An 18,483-nucleotide genomic window follows, 5' to 3' on the forward strand; every position below is an offset into this window, starting at 1 on the left:
AACATTTCATATGTTGACGTTTTTCCAAAATAACTTGTATTCTCAGGTAACCGGTAGGCGGAAGAGTATTATGAAGTAATGTTAGATGTTATGTTGTTAAAAACACTCAAACTATTTATGTTATGAATGTGTAATGTTAAAACAATGTACTTGATGTGAACAATTCTAGTTGTAATATATTGATGCATGGTGACGTTTATGTTATGATTCATGTATATTCATTGTGATGATATTCAATTTAAGTCACGCGAGCACTCGGACGTTTCCGCCGTCTGGTTCGGGGGTGTGACAAAGCAGGACGCAAGGCATCTGCAATTTATATTTCTTCACGTAAGGATGATTTTGGAATTTAGAAGCAAGGGCAAAATTGTGTATTTGAAATGTTTTTTAGCTTTCAAATGGTAAAAAAATATTATAAATTAATATAAATAATCAGAAAATAGATTTGGGTATTTATGATATTAAAAAACATTAAGAAGTGCAAATACGATATTTAGAATTTAGGCCGGACAAATACGATATTTAGCTATTTAGTAAGGGCGTATACGAAATTCTCCCTTTATGTTTCTATATTAGCGAGATAATATAAGTTTTAAATGGTTTATTCAATGTTTTTAGCTTCGGCAAGCATCAAATGATGGTTGATTTGGGATATGAGAGGAGCATAAAAAAAAATTCAAACAAAGGGCCCAACCGGGTTCGAACCGGTGACCTCTTGATCTGCAGTCAAATGCTCTACCACTGAGCTATGGACCCATTGTGCTGGTTATTTGAAGCATAGATTTATATTAATATTCAACATTCGAAAAAGACAAAAAGATTTTGATAGATCAAGCTGGTGTGCTTTGAAAATGATTTTCATAAAAATTGTTACTTATTTGGCATGTTATTAACCTACATAAAAAATTGTGACATACCTTAAAACAAATGACCATCTAAATACCATTTAACTCAAACCGGTTATGTTAAAAAAAATTCCATTATGATGGTGTTTCAACAATTATTTAGTTAGTTGAACATATCTCGTGATTGATGGTTGATAACTAACGAGTAGAGAAATATCACATATTATAGGTAGAATTATGTTTTTTATAGAAATGACATAACAAAATGGAAAATACATATAAATCGTCTCGAAATGTGAAAACAAGTTGATGTAACAAGTCTTGGGAAATATTGTGATATGTACTGTTGTAACAAACTAACAATATTTTACGTGAAATTACGTCCCTAAATTACTTGATGTGTCAGATACGGTTTTGGTGTCCTATAGGTGTGTTTCAAATGGATTTTCATATGTTAGGGAAGGGTGGAGAATATATGGGATAATTGGGTTCCTATCAAGTTGAACATTCTCTTATGGTGTATCAGACTAGGGAGCATTCTGACAGAGGAAAAATAGTCAACTAATGATATGGTCATATATAACTATATATTTTAGGTCATTAGCTTGATATATTTGAATAATAATGTTATATTTTAAGATATATGATACTTGATATTCCTTGGAATGTCAAACAATAGTTAAAATCGAAATTGGGATGCAAAATGGGGAGAATGGAGCTGAAAGGGAAGAAAAGTCGGCAAAACCGAAAAAGCTATATTTGATAAATTATAATTAGGCTGACAGACCTATCTTCAATGTTTTGACTATATTTAGTGACTCCTAACTCATATTAAGGTGATTCAAGATTCTTTGAAAACAAGAAAAAATTTCAATTGACTTTCATGCTCATGCCAAAATATGAATTCTAGTTCCCACTATAGTGATCATGATTATGATGACATGTGCGGACTTGAAAAGATCTAGTGAATTATTCAAACATCAAGAACACAAGGAGTAAATAATCACATTTAAGCTCAATTAAAATAGTAAGAGTACGAGTGGGTTCTGTTCTTTCTCGCACTAAACTAACTCTCAAATGGGTCTTACAAGTTCATATATAACATGGGAGCCACTCACTTCGTATTTATAGGAAAGGCTAAACCCATTACACATTAGAAAACGTTAACCCACATCCATGTTAGGATTAGATGTCCCCCTCAAAGTTAGGATTGGATGTCCCAACTTTATTTTCCAAACGAGCTTGCATTATCAAGACTAATTCCCCCTCGAAGTAACACCGATCTTCAAATCCACAAATGAATACCCGCGAAGCTTCGAATACCCATATCTACATTCTCCCCTGTTTTATAATCAACAAGTGATTATAAATTCCATTAACGAAGAGAAGCACTTAAGGAATAAACTTGACGAATCTCCTCCTCTATGTGTGCCAAAAATGAAACCATGAAAATCTTGCACAAAAAACAATCACGAAAAGCAAAGAAAAAATTCCAAATTTTTTGAAAATTTTTTACTTTTGGGTGAGAGTTGCAAGAATTTCAAAAATCTGGGTAAAAACTGTCAATTTTGTAATTCTACAGGAAACCGTTGTGCCAAAAAAAGCTTTCAATGCGAAACTTTACCCAAAATACGAAATTTGGCATAAAGTGACAATTCACATATGCTTCAAGGATTGAATTCGAAAAATATTCCCATTTCTCATAATTATACCCCAATGTCGAAACTCGGTAAATTTGGTCAAAGTGCTCTAATGTCAGTGATTCGGAAAAAAAATCTGCATTCTTCATAGAAAATTATCCCATTTCGAAAGTGGGTATTTTCTTCTAATTTGTTTGACAATTTGCAATTTTGACTCTATGAACACTAACCATCTAAATCAATTTCAACATCGGTTTGATTCGAAGAGATATCGTTCAACTTTCAAGCGACCCAAACCAATTACGACTCCAGTCAAAATCGAAATCGTTTCTAGATTTATCAAGAACCTGATTTTGACTTTTGACATCGACTCCAGATTTTGCAAGCTAAAGGCGTTCGACTCCTATCCCCAACAACAATTGTTCGACCCTTAAACACTAATCCAATTTCGATTCGAACTCAACATCCAATGCCAGTTCGAATATAATTCCATTCAAACGATTTGAATACAAGTCTTCAACCATTTGATAGCATCTTCACAAACAAGAAATCAATCTTTTATTATATACATTTGATCTCCAACATTTCAATCCACATCAAATTCATTTTGAGATGAGATCCAGATCAATTACGAGTTCAAATTCTGATTTCAGTCGAACCTCCTTCAATCTTGACTTTTCCTGTTCTTTTGCATTGACTTTAGCCTTCAACAATCGATTCCCAATACGAGACTTTGGAAATTTGATAATTCCAAATCAAATAACCATACAATCAATTTGAAATTTGAAGCCACTTCAAGCAACAATCTTCAAATCCAATATCCAGGTCAAATGTTTCTCAAAATCACATCAAATCATAGACATAATTTCACGATACTGTAACATCCCAAAAATCATTACCAAATTTTTTGTTTTTAATTATGTTACTTATAAAACAGTTTACTGAAAACATCATCGATATCATATCAATCCATAATTCCTGAAGTCAAATGTCATAAAACATGTCGTGGAATAATAGTAATGTCAGAGTACAATCCCAAGAACATCATAGTGTGGAAATCATATGTAGGATGCGTTGCTACCATGCCAGCTCCTTTCCCTTCGAAGAGCAAGTACCTGAAACCAAAACTGAAAACCGTAAGCACAAAGCTTAGTGAGTTCCCCCATCATACCACATACCATACAATAACATCTCTAGCTAGGCATATATAGGTACCAGCTTCCCCTTCGGTCTATTTCAATTGGATAATTGCCTAGCATATTAGGATACTGGCCTCCCCTTCGGTCTATTTCAATCGGATAACTGCCTAGCATATATGGGTGTTGGCCTCATTTTCGGTCTATTTCAACCGGATAACTGCCTAGCATATCTGGGTGCTGGCCTCCCCTTCGGTCTAATTCAACCGGATATCGGGGACTATTTAACCCCTACCACTACTACATAGAATCATAGCATACTTGCACATAGAACATAACAGATGGTGGCATACCAGACAATTATCACACAAACAATCATCTAACTACAGGCTCCTACCAATGGGTCGACATTGTGGCCTTAGACCCACTTCTACTGGAAGGTAACTCATCTCGTAAAACTGTGTGTCAAATCTCACAGAAAGTAATCTCTAACAGCTTCTCCGTTGACTACTAGATACCATAATCATAATAACACTTAATCAAAAGTTATAACACTACTTATGGTAAAGCGACCATTTTACCCCTTTGGCATAACTTAAACCATTACTAAGGCCCAATTATAACTTATTAAATCCAATGCACCCATGTCCGATCAAAGGCTCCTTAAGGGCCCACTAATGGCCCAATTTTCTAAATTGGGCCCAATCCTTCAAATGGGCCTTTTCATAATTCTAATAAGTCCTTAGTGTAACATCCATAAAATTTGAACCAATTTAAAACTTTTTAAATCATTTAAAACCATTCAATTATTACAATTAGTTTTCAAAATATTTTAAACATCACAGTCCCCAGAAATCATAATCATCAATCGAGAAAGTGTACGGTCATGCCTTCGCTTTCCCGCGGCCATCTGCTAATCCTGAAACAATAAGCCGAAACTTTAAGCCCGGAAACTTAGTGAGTTACCCCAAAAATACCAACGCCATACAAATAACCATATCAAATAAACATATAAGCAACAGAACAACCATGCATCTCGTGTCTACAGTGTGAGTTGTCCGCCCGCACTGGGCCTTCAGTCCACTTGGTCCACTCTCTGAGTCTACAGTATGACTGGACCGCCCGCATCGGGCCTTCAGTCTATCTAGCCCACTCTCTGAGCCTCGGCATGTCTGGACCACCCTCTCGGGGCCTTCAGCCTATCCGGACCACTCGTCGGGCCTTCGGTCTAACTAGGTGCCCTCCTAGGCCTACACTCTATCCGATCCGCCCTGAGTATGTTGGCCTACAGCACGAAGCAGGACCCGCCTCAACCCAACCCCCATACCACTCAAATAAGCATGTGCACATAAATATCGTACGCTAGCATGTATATAACGGATAATCATACCGATCTAACAAATCACTAGCATAGCAAATCCTATAACCAGGATACCGACCTAACCGGTCACTAACATAATATCATCATATATATCATGATACCGACCTACATCAGGTCACTAATATAAAACCATCCTAACTACCAGGATGCAGATCTAGCATATCAATAGACATATCGAGCAAATACCCAGATCCAAATCCGAAAAAGGGCCGGCCTTGGTGCCTTAGACCCTATTGATATAGTGAGGATAGTTCACCTCGCAACTAAAGAACTGAACCACGAAATCACGCTCCCGAAGCACTGCCCCAAACTCCAACACCTATAACCATCAATGGTCCATTTTCATAAATACCCGATTACCAACCTCAACTCTTTAAGTACCCTCAGCTACTCGCTAAGTTCCATGCATAACTCAACAACTCACCGAGTCACTAGAGTGACTCGTTGACTTGCTAAGGTTTGCGGTCGTAAACTCCTTAGTCGTCTTGTCGAGTCTCCTTTGCAACCCGTTGAGTTTATACATGTCCAAAGGTTGGGAAAACCCTAGCCGACTCACCAAGTCACTCATCTGACTCGACAAGCCCACGACAATCTTCATCGAACTCGCCGACTTGACCATGCGATTCACCGAGTCCCTTCAGTCCTTCATCCATACAGAGGCTTTTTAAGCAATGCTAAGGCTCCAAATTGTAGATCTAGGCTCCTAGAGTGTTGTTATCACGTAAAGTTGCTAACTTTACATGCATGCAAGGCTCTATGGAACTAAAACACTCATTACTAGAATTTGGGGAAGATTTTGGACATGAAGAAGGGTCAAAGCTTCATAAAGCTTGAGGCTTTCTGTCCATAAAGCGTAGGGGAGTCAAGATCTGAAACTTTACCCTTGTTACAAGCTCAAACCCGAAAATGACTCTATCTTGCCCTAGAAAGGACCATTTTCTTTCACAAAAGGGAGATCTAAGCAATGAAATGTAAAGGTGGTAGCTTTATACCTAAATCTTGATGCCACAACACTGGAAAGACTGGATCTACAAACTCTTTCTTGTTCCAAGCTCTCAACTCTTCAAGAAATACTCCAATATCCTCTTTTTTGGTCTCCCATACTCAAGAATGAAGATTAACTAGCTATTAGGGTTTCTCTCGAGGTGAAGGTGACAAAGGAGGCTGAGGAGGAGAGGTAAGGACCTTTAAATAGGGTGCAAAACCCCAAAATTAGGGTTTCATCCTCCAGCTCCTACTCGTCGAGTCCCTACTTGGACTTGGCGAGTAGGTCACTTAAACACGTGGACCAACCCACTGCTACTCGACGAGTCAAGCAACCTAATCGTCAAGTAGACCTTGAAATCATGAGCATTTATAACCATAAATTGATACTAGGGAATCGGTGTTACACTTAGCCAAAAATGAAATAAACTCGAGTGGACCAATATGTCCCAAAAGGCCCAATACATTTGATTCCAAATTCCCAAGCCCAGAACTATGCTCCACAATTGGTCACAGGGCTCAATAGTCCAGGCCCAGTATTCTTAGGCCTAAAAATCCCAATATAGCCACTCTACATGCGTACGTGCAACATATCTGGCACGTACGCCCAGCGTACGTTAACCATGACCAAAATAGGGAGTTGACCCAGTACGCACAGCGTACCAGGATGTACACTTAGCGTATTGGCCAACTTTCTTGGGACTTCATTTGTGAATTAATCTATTAAGTCTTTACATCCAAAATGTAGATCCATGTCCTTTAAAACCTCCTAATCCATAAAGTCACAAACTTTATGTTCTTGCGTGCATGGTTGGGGTGAAAACATGATTTTGGTACTTTTAACAAGCTTTATGACCATCAAACACTTTCATGGTTGTGGCTTAACCATCAAGGTCCAATTTTTATGAATCTTAGTGCCTCTAAAAGCCCAAAAGGACAACTCTTATGGTCTGAAATCATTAAGATGCAAGAATCCTCAACAATGGAGTCCAAAAGTGGCCTTATACACTCCTATAAACAAATCTCAGCATGCAATGGTCATGTTTGGAACTTGATACCACAAAAGAGTCAGAAATGATGCCAATCTCTTCGATCTACAATCTCTTTGTGAATCCTTGCTCCTTCTTCAAGCTCATTTCTCTTGAAAAGCACCAAAACTACACCAAGATACACCCAAATGGCTTCCAAATAACAAGGACACACAAATATGGGTTAGGGTTTTCGTGGTAGCTGGCTAGAGGTGAGAGGGAGGCTGGACCAAAGGCAGAAGGTCCTTTATATAGGGATCAAACCCTAAAAGTTAGGTTTTTAGACTCTGCACGCATACGTTGCGCGTACGAGCATGGCCTCCCCGCCCAATCCTCTTGAGTACGTTGCACGTACCTGGCATAGTACGCCCCACGTAATCCCTTTCTCAGCCCAACTATCCTGTCCCAAACCAAAAACATCCCATTATTCAATAAAATAAATAATATTAATAACTATAAATCCCGGATGTTACAAATATACGAATGAAGTAAAACGAATTGCGTATATCGTGAAATTTAAACTGGGATTACTTGCTATCTGATCGGAATTGTGAATTAAGATATTGATTCAACTTTGATTAAAAAACGAGATTAATCAGATCGTCGTGAATGCATGATCAAAACGAGAAATGTTAGGTTTTAGTATACTGCCACATTCTATGGTGCACATACAACCCTAAATGCTTGGATCTATGTTTTCTCTAATTATACATGCAATAATGTTTCCAAAGTATTAAGCCTACAACTAGCATACAAATGACATAAACAACATAAAATACTAGTTAGGAGTTTACCTCTTTATGTAGCTTGTAGAACTTGTTATGTTTGGCCTTCAAGAACTTAGCACCAATAGTATGAATGCCTCAAATTGAATCACAACACACCTAGGACAAAGGATGACTTTTGAGAGAGTTTCTTGCACTCAAAATTAGTTATATGGACTCCATAATCCATACTCTTGGGCTTATTATCCATGATCCATGAATCAAGTGGGCTAAGTCTTTACGGATTCGTCCATAAACTTAGTCCATCATGTATCATAAGCCGAAAACATATATATATATATATATATATATATATATATATATATATATAACTAATTTACACAATTAGTCCCTATTAATTTAATTAGTCTCTTTTGATCATTAAATTAATTCCAAATTAAATCTTGATCAATACTATTTAAATCATTTGATTTCATATTAATATATTAGAACTTATAATATAATAATAAATCATAAATTACCTCTTCTCAAAAGTCCATCCTATTAAATTGTCCTGGTGATATGCAACCCAAATGGACCACGCTACTCTCGGCTCAAGTACATAACAATTATAATTATGGGCTTACACACCTAATCCAACAGTCTCCCACTTGGATAAGTCTAATAACTATTATTGCAAGTATGACTCCAAAATCCCGACTAGCAATCATATCTCTTAAAAGCCACTGTCGAACTCTGACCTAATCAATGATGCGTCCATTAGATAAGGGATCATATATTCCTCCATTCTGGATATCATATGGACATGAGACATTGATTATAATCATTCTCTCTGTCCATCAGTCCAGGCTTGGCAAAGCACTTAGGGTTATCATCACTAAATCATCAAGGGGCCCACAAATATCGCTTTTATCCACATGGGGTAAAAGGAACAGATAAACTTCGACTCAAATGCTTGCTTGTACTTACTCATAAAATCACATACAACGATATGTTTATAAAACCAAGTTACTGTGCGTTTACATATGTCAATGTGCAACCGACTTGCAACTACAACTTACGCATCTTGGTTTCAAGAATATAAGATAATATCGTCTCACAATCCCTCGTGATAGAATCCATGAAGTGATTCAGATGAGCGTGGGTTGAATACAATGCTCGAATCTTATTCCAGGAGAACTCATGAACACTGTAACAAACTTGTGCTATGACTAAAACACCTCTACAGACCCATTCATGATAGTCTTGCCTCAATACCTACTTCCAAAGTATGATCGACTGGGGATGGTTTGAATAACCTAGTTATTCGGGTAGTCAAACATGCAAAGTGAAACACAATTATAATACTAATCCTATATGGGCCAAAACTTTTGAGTCCCATATTGATTTCTCATTATTCATTGTATAATGTTTCAAATAATCAACTTAATACTTGAATTAAAACAATAGCTATGCCATGCTCCAAGCATACACACTATGTTTGTCTATGGTCCTGACTTTATGAAATAGATCAATTGAAAAACATTTCAATGATGCTCATTTCACAATTCCAAATCCTTATTGCAAGTGTAACAATTCCAAATTCTTGTTACTGTTAGAAAGTGTTAGATTCTAAACTATCATGCAGTGATTCTTTTGTAATGTCTACGTACCAAAAGTCACAAAGACTTGACCAATGATATTACAAAATATTCCTTTGGAGATTGTTACAAGATAATTCCATGGAAATGATGTCTCAAATTCAAAGTATATTCCTTTGAACATCCTTCTTGCATAAAAGTTTCTAACTTTCTCATCTATTCTTCAACTCCCAATATGGAAACATTCCACATTTTCCATACGACAACTCATTATTAATAGACTCGAGTCTATTCATAATAATGTCAATATGGTCCATCCATTACTATACTTCCAACTGTCCTTAAGCGACCAATCATTGGCGAACCTTAGATTGTACTTAACAGTTGTTTAACCACTTTAGTCATATCCTGTTATATTCCTTTTTCCCTCTAAATGCCCTAGACATTTGGAAAATTAGAAAACGAGAATATTATAGCATATGCAATCGATCCTATACCTGAAGCATATGGGACGCAATTCATAATGTCTAACATAAAGACATGATACTTGATCAGTATTTTGCTATAATATTTCTATTTGGCATGTTCTCATAATTCGAATTATGTAGAGCTATGCCATAATCATAATCAAATTTTGAGAACGCAATTAACATTTCCATATATAAAATTTCCTTATGTTGAACCATTCCAACAAAACATTCATATATATTTGACTAAATTTGATTAAAAACCCAATCAAAGCTTTTAGATTTTGAAATGAAGTATAATTTTCTCTCCCTTAATTATAGCAAAACAGCTTCCTGCAACTTTGCGATTTGAACCTTTTGTTTTCTATAGTTAACATTTCTAACTTGCAACACTTACCATAATAATTATGCTCCCACTAGCATAATAATTATTATCTTACTAGCATAACACTTATGTTCCCATTAGCTTTGACATGTATTCAGAAATATGTTGGACTTCAAGAAATCAATACTTGTTGACTTTCTTATCAAAGTTCAAATTTCTGATACGAGATGTTTTAATAGGAATTTATCTAGGATTCTCAAACTCATGCACCTTTCCTTATATAGCTCACATGTGTGTCTTAACTATTCAGAACTTATGACAATGAGTTCCAAATGTTTAGACCCTTTGCCTTTCTAAAGATTACGTCACTCAAGGCTCAATCTTGGAGTATGACTCTAAGACTTGATTTGGAACGAAGTATGATTCACCTTTTTTATTTAACCATTCCATAGATTCACGATTCCTCTTTTTAGTCACAAAAGTGCACTAAGATGACCTTAGAGGATCAATTGTGACATGCTTTACATAATAACTAAGACGATCATAAAACACGATACTAAATTATTCTCCCATCTTTTTAGATTGGAGAAACTTTTATCTTTCTGTCGGCTTTGATTCTTCTCATTCGTTCTGCCATACATTGAAACTTTTCCAATGTCTCAGAATTATACTTAAACCAGTAATCATAACCATATTTACTAAACTTTAGTAAATCATGACGAATGGTCTTATTATTCTTTGAGGTGGACCTGACCAGCGTACACCCAGTGTACCCGATCCCCTAGTCCTTCACTTGACTCACATGTACATGTGATCAAGGAATTAGTCTTAATTTGCCAAAGATGAAAATTCTCATTCATCATACAATACAACTTGCATGACTCCAAGTTTCTGTCCAATTGAAACTTGAATGATGAGAATCCTTCCTTATTTGGAAAATTCTCGACATTACCACAAAAGAAAGAATCAAATTCATATTATTAATATTGCTAGAAACATACAAACATCAAATTTTCATAAATTCCATTGTAAGGAGATATAAGATAAGATAAAATTATCAAAAAATTTATTTATTTATTAAAATGCGGAAAAACTTTTCCTTACAATGCAATTACAAATGAAGACTATGTTATTACATAGTTCCTAGCAATCTATCATAACACTTAAGCAACAGCTCAAAAGTCTGATCATCGAACCATGCGATTGAAAACCATCTCCGCGACCAGATTCAGCATACTTTTCTTTTAAGCTTCCTTCCTTTTGCATGATCCAACAAACATCAAAATGCAACCGTGTCACATCATGTATTAAGAATCAACAATTAGGAACTTAATAGAGTTAGACAGTAGACTTACCTGAAGTAGTGTCAAGCTTTTTGACTTTACCATCCTTGTGGTCCTTCAGGTAGATATGGCTGCTTCACAACCAATGCCCCTTCTCTTAGCAATTGAAACATATGGACTCTTTAAGAACGGTACACGAGACAATCTCAGACTTAGCTTTTCCCTTTCCCTTGGAAAGAGAAATCTTTTCTGGACTTCCAATGTTACCATCTTCAATGTCCATGAAAGTTTGAGAAGTAGATCTTCCAATCAAATTTTCTTTTCCAGTGCGCCAAATCATTGTTGATTCAGCAGCAACAAACAAATAGGTAAGAACATTAAGGGTCATGGTGTGGTCTGTCACATAGTAGTCCTTAGTGAACTCACTATATGACTCAGGAAGTGATTGAAGAACCTAGTCAACAACTAACTTCCTCGAGACAATGACACCCAATACTCTCAGCCTGTCAATATGTGACTTTGTCTCCAAGACATGAGTACACACAGGTCTACTATCTTGATGTTTCATTGCAAGTAGGGCTTGAGTGACCTCGAACTTTTCAAGTCTTCGAGCTTGTGGGTTAGGGAGAATAATTGGAGGAGGTGGAGGAAGTGATGCATGATTTCCATGTCCACGATCCAACCGTGGAACATCATCTTCAAGAGGGAAGCTTATTTCAAAAGATTTCAGAAGACCATAGTTGTCTGATCTAGACATCTACAATGGGAGAAATTCAAGTTAGTTGATTTAAGTCCTTAATATAACACCCAAATGAAATATTAAGGCTAGGACCCAACACACTATTTTAACAAATCGGAAGAGGGATGTCATAATCCGAATGTAAAATATTTGAGGGTAGGCAAATAACGATTTACCAATTTCCACCACGAAAAATGGAAAAAGAATTTTAGGTTTTAAGTGAATTAAACTCCTAGATCCTTTGAGATTCACTGAACTTTTCAATGGCATGTTTAAATCTCGATTGTGCCCTTCAAGTTTGTGACTGGGATGTCGAGGATAACAAACAAGGTGTGAATAACCATGCAAATTTGCTTGGTATACCCAATGTTACAACCACCCAATCAATGTGTTGGTTAACCAGACATGCTCCAATGATCTATGATTAACATTAAGCTACCCTTTGCCATGCACTCTCAGTCCCAAATTAGTGTGTCGGTTAACCACACACGCTCCACTAACGACTTAACAAGGTGCAAAGTGCAATTTCATTGGTTAGCACTAAATTCATATTTTCCTAAGTAACTAAGATTGGGAATTTAATAAAAGTTTAGTTACTTTATAATTATCATTATATTTATAATGAAAATTAATGTCCTATCATACCCGTTCGGCTAACGACCCTCCGCCAGTCAAGAAAGCGGTGGGTGAGAGTGGACACCCACTAAACTGCTATTTTATAGGAAGTAACCTTATACCCCCCCCCCCCTTATAGATCGGCTTCGTGAATGAGGCCTACTAACGTTAAGACTGACTTTTTTCTTATACACACACACACACATACATATATATATATATATATATATATATATATATATATATATTAAATCTATAATATTATAATAGTATAAGGATTGAATTTTAGACTTTTACATTTACAAATTCCAAAACTTGAGGGCAAGTGTTGAACTATTCAAAAAACTTTTGGAATCCATAACTTATGAGTTTAATATAGGCTTTAAGAAAACACTCTTGACATTCCATAACTTGAGGACAAGTTATGGAGCTCATAAAAAAACATTTATGAAAGACCTTTCAAGTTCCATAACTTGAGGACAAGTTACGGAAGGCTTAAAACTATTTTATGATGACATTTAAAAATGAGACACTTCACTTTCCATAACTTGAGGACAATTTATGGAATTCATCAAAAACATTTAGATCAACTATTGTAACTTACAAAATCAAACAATTTGTCTATGATCTAAAATGAAATCATAAGAACAAGACAATTCATATCAAACAAATTACATGTAATTAGCCTAACCATATAAACTAATACAAAACGTGAAACTTTGACAATTATCTTTTAAATTGGATAAGAATGATCATTACCACATCAAAAACATGTTTATAAGTTCAAAAACAGTTTAGGGTAATGATGTTAGTCCAATTCTAGCCTTAGAACTCGAAAATCTTCATTCTGGAGCACCAACTCGTCGAGTGCATGAATTGAATCAGCGAGTTCGTTAGTTTTGTGAGGGGACTCGGCGAGTTCTCCACTGGACTCGGCGAGTCCACTGTCTAGAAAGCAAAAAAATGTTTTTTTAGCTTTCGAAAGCAAGTAACATCAAGTATATTGGAAAACAACCATGGGCTCTGATACCACCGAAGGGTTTTGAGCATACTACAACATCTTATGGTGCATATACAACCCTAAATGCTTGGATCTATGTTTTCTCTAATTATACATGCAATATTGTTTCCAAAGCATTAAGCCTACGACTATCATACAAATGACATAAATAACATAAGATACTAGTTAGGAGTTTACCTCTTTATGTAGCTTGTAGAACTTGTTATGTTTGGCATTTAAGAACTTAGCACCAATAGTATGAATAGCTCAAATGGAATCACAACACACCTAGTGTAACACTCGTGTTTCTAGCCTAGGAATTTATATTGAGTTGATAGTCTAGGTTAACCTTTGTAAATCTTTTTGAAGAAATTAAAAGGAATTATGTGAATATTATATGAATTATGTGTTTTATGCTTAATTATTAGGGCTTATTAATTAAGAATAAAAATAAGCGTCAAAATTAAAGTGTGAGATAAGCCCAATATCTTTACATAAAGTTGTAGTGGTCGAAACAAGGATTTCAGGGATATAAAGAATACCAAAATCCGAGTTATAACGAAGAAGATATGACCTGTCGAAGTTTCGCAACAAAACCGGCACGGTGCTGAATGTCGTAAAAAGTGAGTTTCGATAAACTACTTTCTAGCCTTAGTGATCTAAACGAAAGTCGTAGTATTTGTTAAACCGAGAAGTTCGATAAAAAGAACACCCAAATCTGACTTCGTATGAGGAAGTTATGACTTTTTGAAGTTTCAGCTTAGCAGTAGACAACTAAAAACTCGAATTTTAGATCGAGCGATTTTTAGCCGACACAACCAAAACGAGAATTGAAGGTCTCTTCATTAGTAGCACAACGGTAAAAAGTCTGACGAAAACGGACGTTGGATGAAGAAGTTATGAATTTTTAACGGATTTCCTGTCCCGGTCTGTTAAAAGTAGTAATATAAAATTTAAAGTCAAAGTTAACTAACGAAGTCTAAACGGAAGTTGTAGAGCGTAATTTTAGCTATGCGTGCATATAAAGAACGTCAAAACGGAGCTCGTATGTGAAAGTTATGGATTTTAGAAATTTTGGCGCGAAAATCGAGAAGATTCGCATAGTCACGTTTTGTCACGTCACCTTCGCTGAAAGAGTGCCACGTGTCATGCTGAGTCACCAAGCTGCTGAGTGACCGAGCTGCTGAGTCATGCGAAGACACGCATCGGGTTCTGATTTGACCGAAGGGAGGTCCAATCTGAGGCTCGCATATGGACCGAACCTCACACAGCCTAGCTCCGAGCCTCGCACATGGGTCACGACTCCGCGGTCCAATCAGCAAGTGCCACCGAGGCCCTCGCACGTGCTGACCACCTGCGCACCAGAACCGACTTCGAACACACGCTTCGGACCAATCACAAGAAGCCAGCAGCCCCTTCGAACATGCTACCCTCGTGCGAGCCACCCCCTGTGAGACCTCTCATCCGTCGGATCAAGAGCCTCTCATCCCTTGGATCAGGACTTCGGACCCTATAAATAGAAGGGTACCTGCGAAGGCTCTCGGTTACTTTTGGAGTTTTGCCATATTTAGCCCCTTTCTTTATATTTTCTTCATCTTAGAATCCCCCAAAGCCCCGGTAGCGATTATAAGCCCCGGAATACGCCACGAAGTGCTCGAGAAGCCCGGAAAATTTATCTTTTCGGTTTTGAAGCACGACTTTTACAAAGCCCGGTTTCTCAATAAAACTCCCGGTTTTATTAGAAACGAACGTTTTAGGAAATGAATTGCTGTCCGATTATCACCAAATCATGTGAGTGTATAGTCACTTTCATTTTACACATAGTGATGTGTGATAAAAATAAAATTGATGAGAGGCCTCGATGTGTTTTGAGATCCGGTCATCTAGCGGAGTTTGGATGACGACCACGGACTTTCTAGACAGTCCAGTGGGAAACATTAGCAGGTCCGCAACTTGTAGGTGTTAATGAATTAGAGTGTTCATTCACTGTACTCCATCCCCTCATGGTTGCCTTTAGGACATGTACAGCTGAGGAAACCCCTTAGCAGTAGTGTCCATCCCGATGATATTCTTTAGGCTAGGTCCCTTGTGAAAAGTGATTAGGGACGTAAAGTGAGGATAACGGGAACGGGTAATTTAGGGTTATTGTTGATTAGTGAACTTAATAAGTTTATTATTATTGTGGGTTGAAAACCCTATATGCTCACCAGGCTCCCAATCCTGACCCACTCATCTTTTTATGTTACAGGTAGTGGACCTTGAGCATAGTCGGAGGACGACGAGAGATTTTTGGATTATAGGCCAGTAGTTGTAAATAACTGTTAAAAGGCTTATAATGTCTTGTTTATGCTTTTAATTTGTATCGGAACATGACATCCCGAGGTTTTGATATATATATATGGAAAATATATACCTTCTTAATGAAGGGTTTTGATAAACTTTTATCATATGTTGTTTGGGGACCAATTCCGCAACATCTTTTGAAAAGATTTCTCTGATTTTATTTTAAAAAGCATAAATTAAATCGGTCTTTTCTGGCCGAGAAATTAGGGGATGTCACAGTTGGTATCAGAGCATTAGTTTAAGCGAACTAAGAAATTGTAGAATTTCTAGACTTGAACTTAGAATGCTAAGTGATGATTGTGAGATGAGTGTCTACCATATTTTAGTCACGGGCACCAGTTTATTTTAGGGAAGATGCCTAAAACGCCCTTATGTGCTAAATGCTATGTGTTTACCATGTGTGCCATTATTTGTTCGGATCTATGGTCTGTTGCCGACCGGATCTGGAAACCTTATGTGTGTAGGATTCTAAGTGTATGATTACGAGATTAGAACTAACATGTAAATGTTTCGGAGTGATAAGGGAATTGACATGTCTAACAAGGATAAAGACCTAAATTCACCTTGTTCGTTATATAGATTGTAATGGCAAGAACTCGTAGTGGAGCTGCAAATGCAAATGGAAACAGGGATCAACAGCCTCAACCTCAAGTAGTTGAGCAAGTAACTGTTGTAGGAGCTGCACCTGAGCCAATGACGGTGGTTGGGGTACAAGCAATGATGCAGATGATGTTAGATCGCCAGATGGAGGAGACAAGGCGATTACTACAACAGCACAAGGAAGAGACTACGATGCCTGTTGAACAGCCCGTATTGAATGAAGGGCAATCAGTAGGAGGGAACTACAGTGGGACTCTTAGTCAAGCCAACCCACCAAGAGTTAGACAAAACAACCAGGATGGAGGAGTTGATGGACGCGGATGCAAATACAAAGATTTCATGGCATCTAAACCGCCGTGTCTATCTGGAAGTCCAACACCGGTGGAAGTCATAAATTGGATCCCCGAAATGGAGACGATGTTTGAAAGTTGCGAGTGCAGCAACAAACAAAAGACCACACTTGCAATCCCTCTGTTAAAGTCTGGTGTGTTGAGCTGATGGAAGTTACTAGCTGATTCGATGCCCAAGGGTGAAGCTAGTAAGATGTCTTGGGAAGATTTTGTGGTACAACTGAAATTGCAGTACTGCTCTAAGCAGGATCTTCTGGAAATCAATAATGAGTTCCAGAATTTAAAGAAAGGAAAGATGAGCGTTACCAAATACGCTGCTAGTTTTATGGAAAAGATGAAGCTTGTTCCTCATCTAGTTCCAACTGAACTCTCTAAGGTCAACAAGTTTGCCCTCGGATTACCAGCGGACTTTGGTCTGATGGTTAAGCAAGCAACCACTTTGAAAGCCGCCATCTGGGCTGCTAAGAATGTTGAGGTTCAGATCAGAGAGAAGGGTCTGGAGAGGGCAGAAGTTGGTGAAAAGAGAAAATTTGAAGGAACTACAGGTTCCAACAAGAAAAGAAAATTTTCTAAGTCCAAGAAGTTTGGAGGAGGAGGAGGTGAAGTGAAATGGTGTGAGAAGTGCAAGAAAAAGCACTCTAGGAGATGTAGTGAGGAGGTGACTTGCTTTAAATGTGGAAAGACTGGGCATTATGCCAACGTGTTTCCGTCCGACAAGAGGGTATGTTTTGAGTGCCATGAAGTAGTGCATGTTCTTAAAGACCGTACAAAGAGGAAGGATGCCGCAAAGCCAAATCTACCACCAAAGCCAAAGGCGAGAGCCTTTCAGATGACACTTGAAGCTGCAAAAGAAGAAGTCGATGTCGCTTCAGGTACCTTTCTTGTAAACGAATTGTCTGCCCAAATTTTGTTTGATTCTGGAGCCAATTACTCCTTTATATCGCATGAATTTGGTAGAAAGCTAGCTTTGCCTGTAGATAGGCTAGTTAATGCCTTATTAGTCGAGATTGCTAGTGGCAAGTTTGTGATGGGTTTTGGTCATAAGACCATCCTATGTGCTCATACAAACCCTAATGCTTGGATCTAGGTTTCTCTATTGTACATGCAAGTTATCCAAGACTATAAACCCTAGATCTAGCATATGATAATCAATATAACATATAATTAGGGTTTAGATCATACCTTGATTGTTATGTAGCAATAACAATCTCAAATCCTCCTTGTAATGAATTTAGAAAGCTTAGAGTCACAAATGTCACTCCTCTAATTGTTCACAAACACCAAGAGGAAGAGGATGAAGAAGAGAAGAGAAGGAGGCTCTCAAAAACGTGTGGTAACCCTGGAAAACTAGTTCACCACGTTTTTGGAGCATAAGGGTTCTATATATAGTGAGGCAATTAGGGTTATCTAACAAGGAAACCCTAATTTGGATGCTTAAGCCC

The 18,483-nt window shown here is 37.3% G+C and overlaps 1 non-coding gene across 1 annotated transcript; it reads right to left on the bottom strand.

Annotated features, from left to right (window-relative positions):
• Nucleotides 1-684: 684 nt before the first annotated feature.
• TRNAC-GCA (transfer RNA cysteine (anticodon GCA)) lies at nucleotides 685-756 on the bottom strand. Its single transcript has one exon. It is a non-coding gene; the product is annotated as a tRNA-Cys (tRNA).
• Between the last annotated feature and the right edge of the window lie 17,727 nt (nucleotides 757-18,483).

Source organism: Lactuca serriola, chromosome 7 (genome assembly GCF_051521515.1).
Source record: "Lactuca serriola cultivar US96UC23 chromosome 7, Lser_US96UC23_V15, whole genome shotgun sequence".
Taxonomy (NCBI): domain Eukaryota; kingdom Viridiplantae; phylum Streptophyta; class Magnoliopsida; order Asterales; family Asteraceae; genus Lactuca; species Lactuca serriola.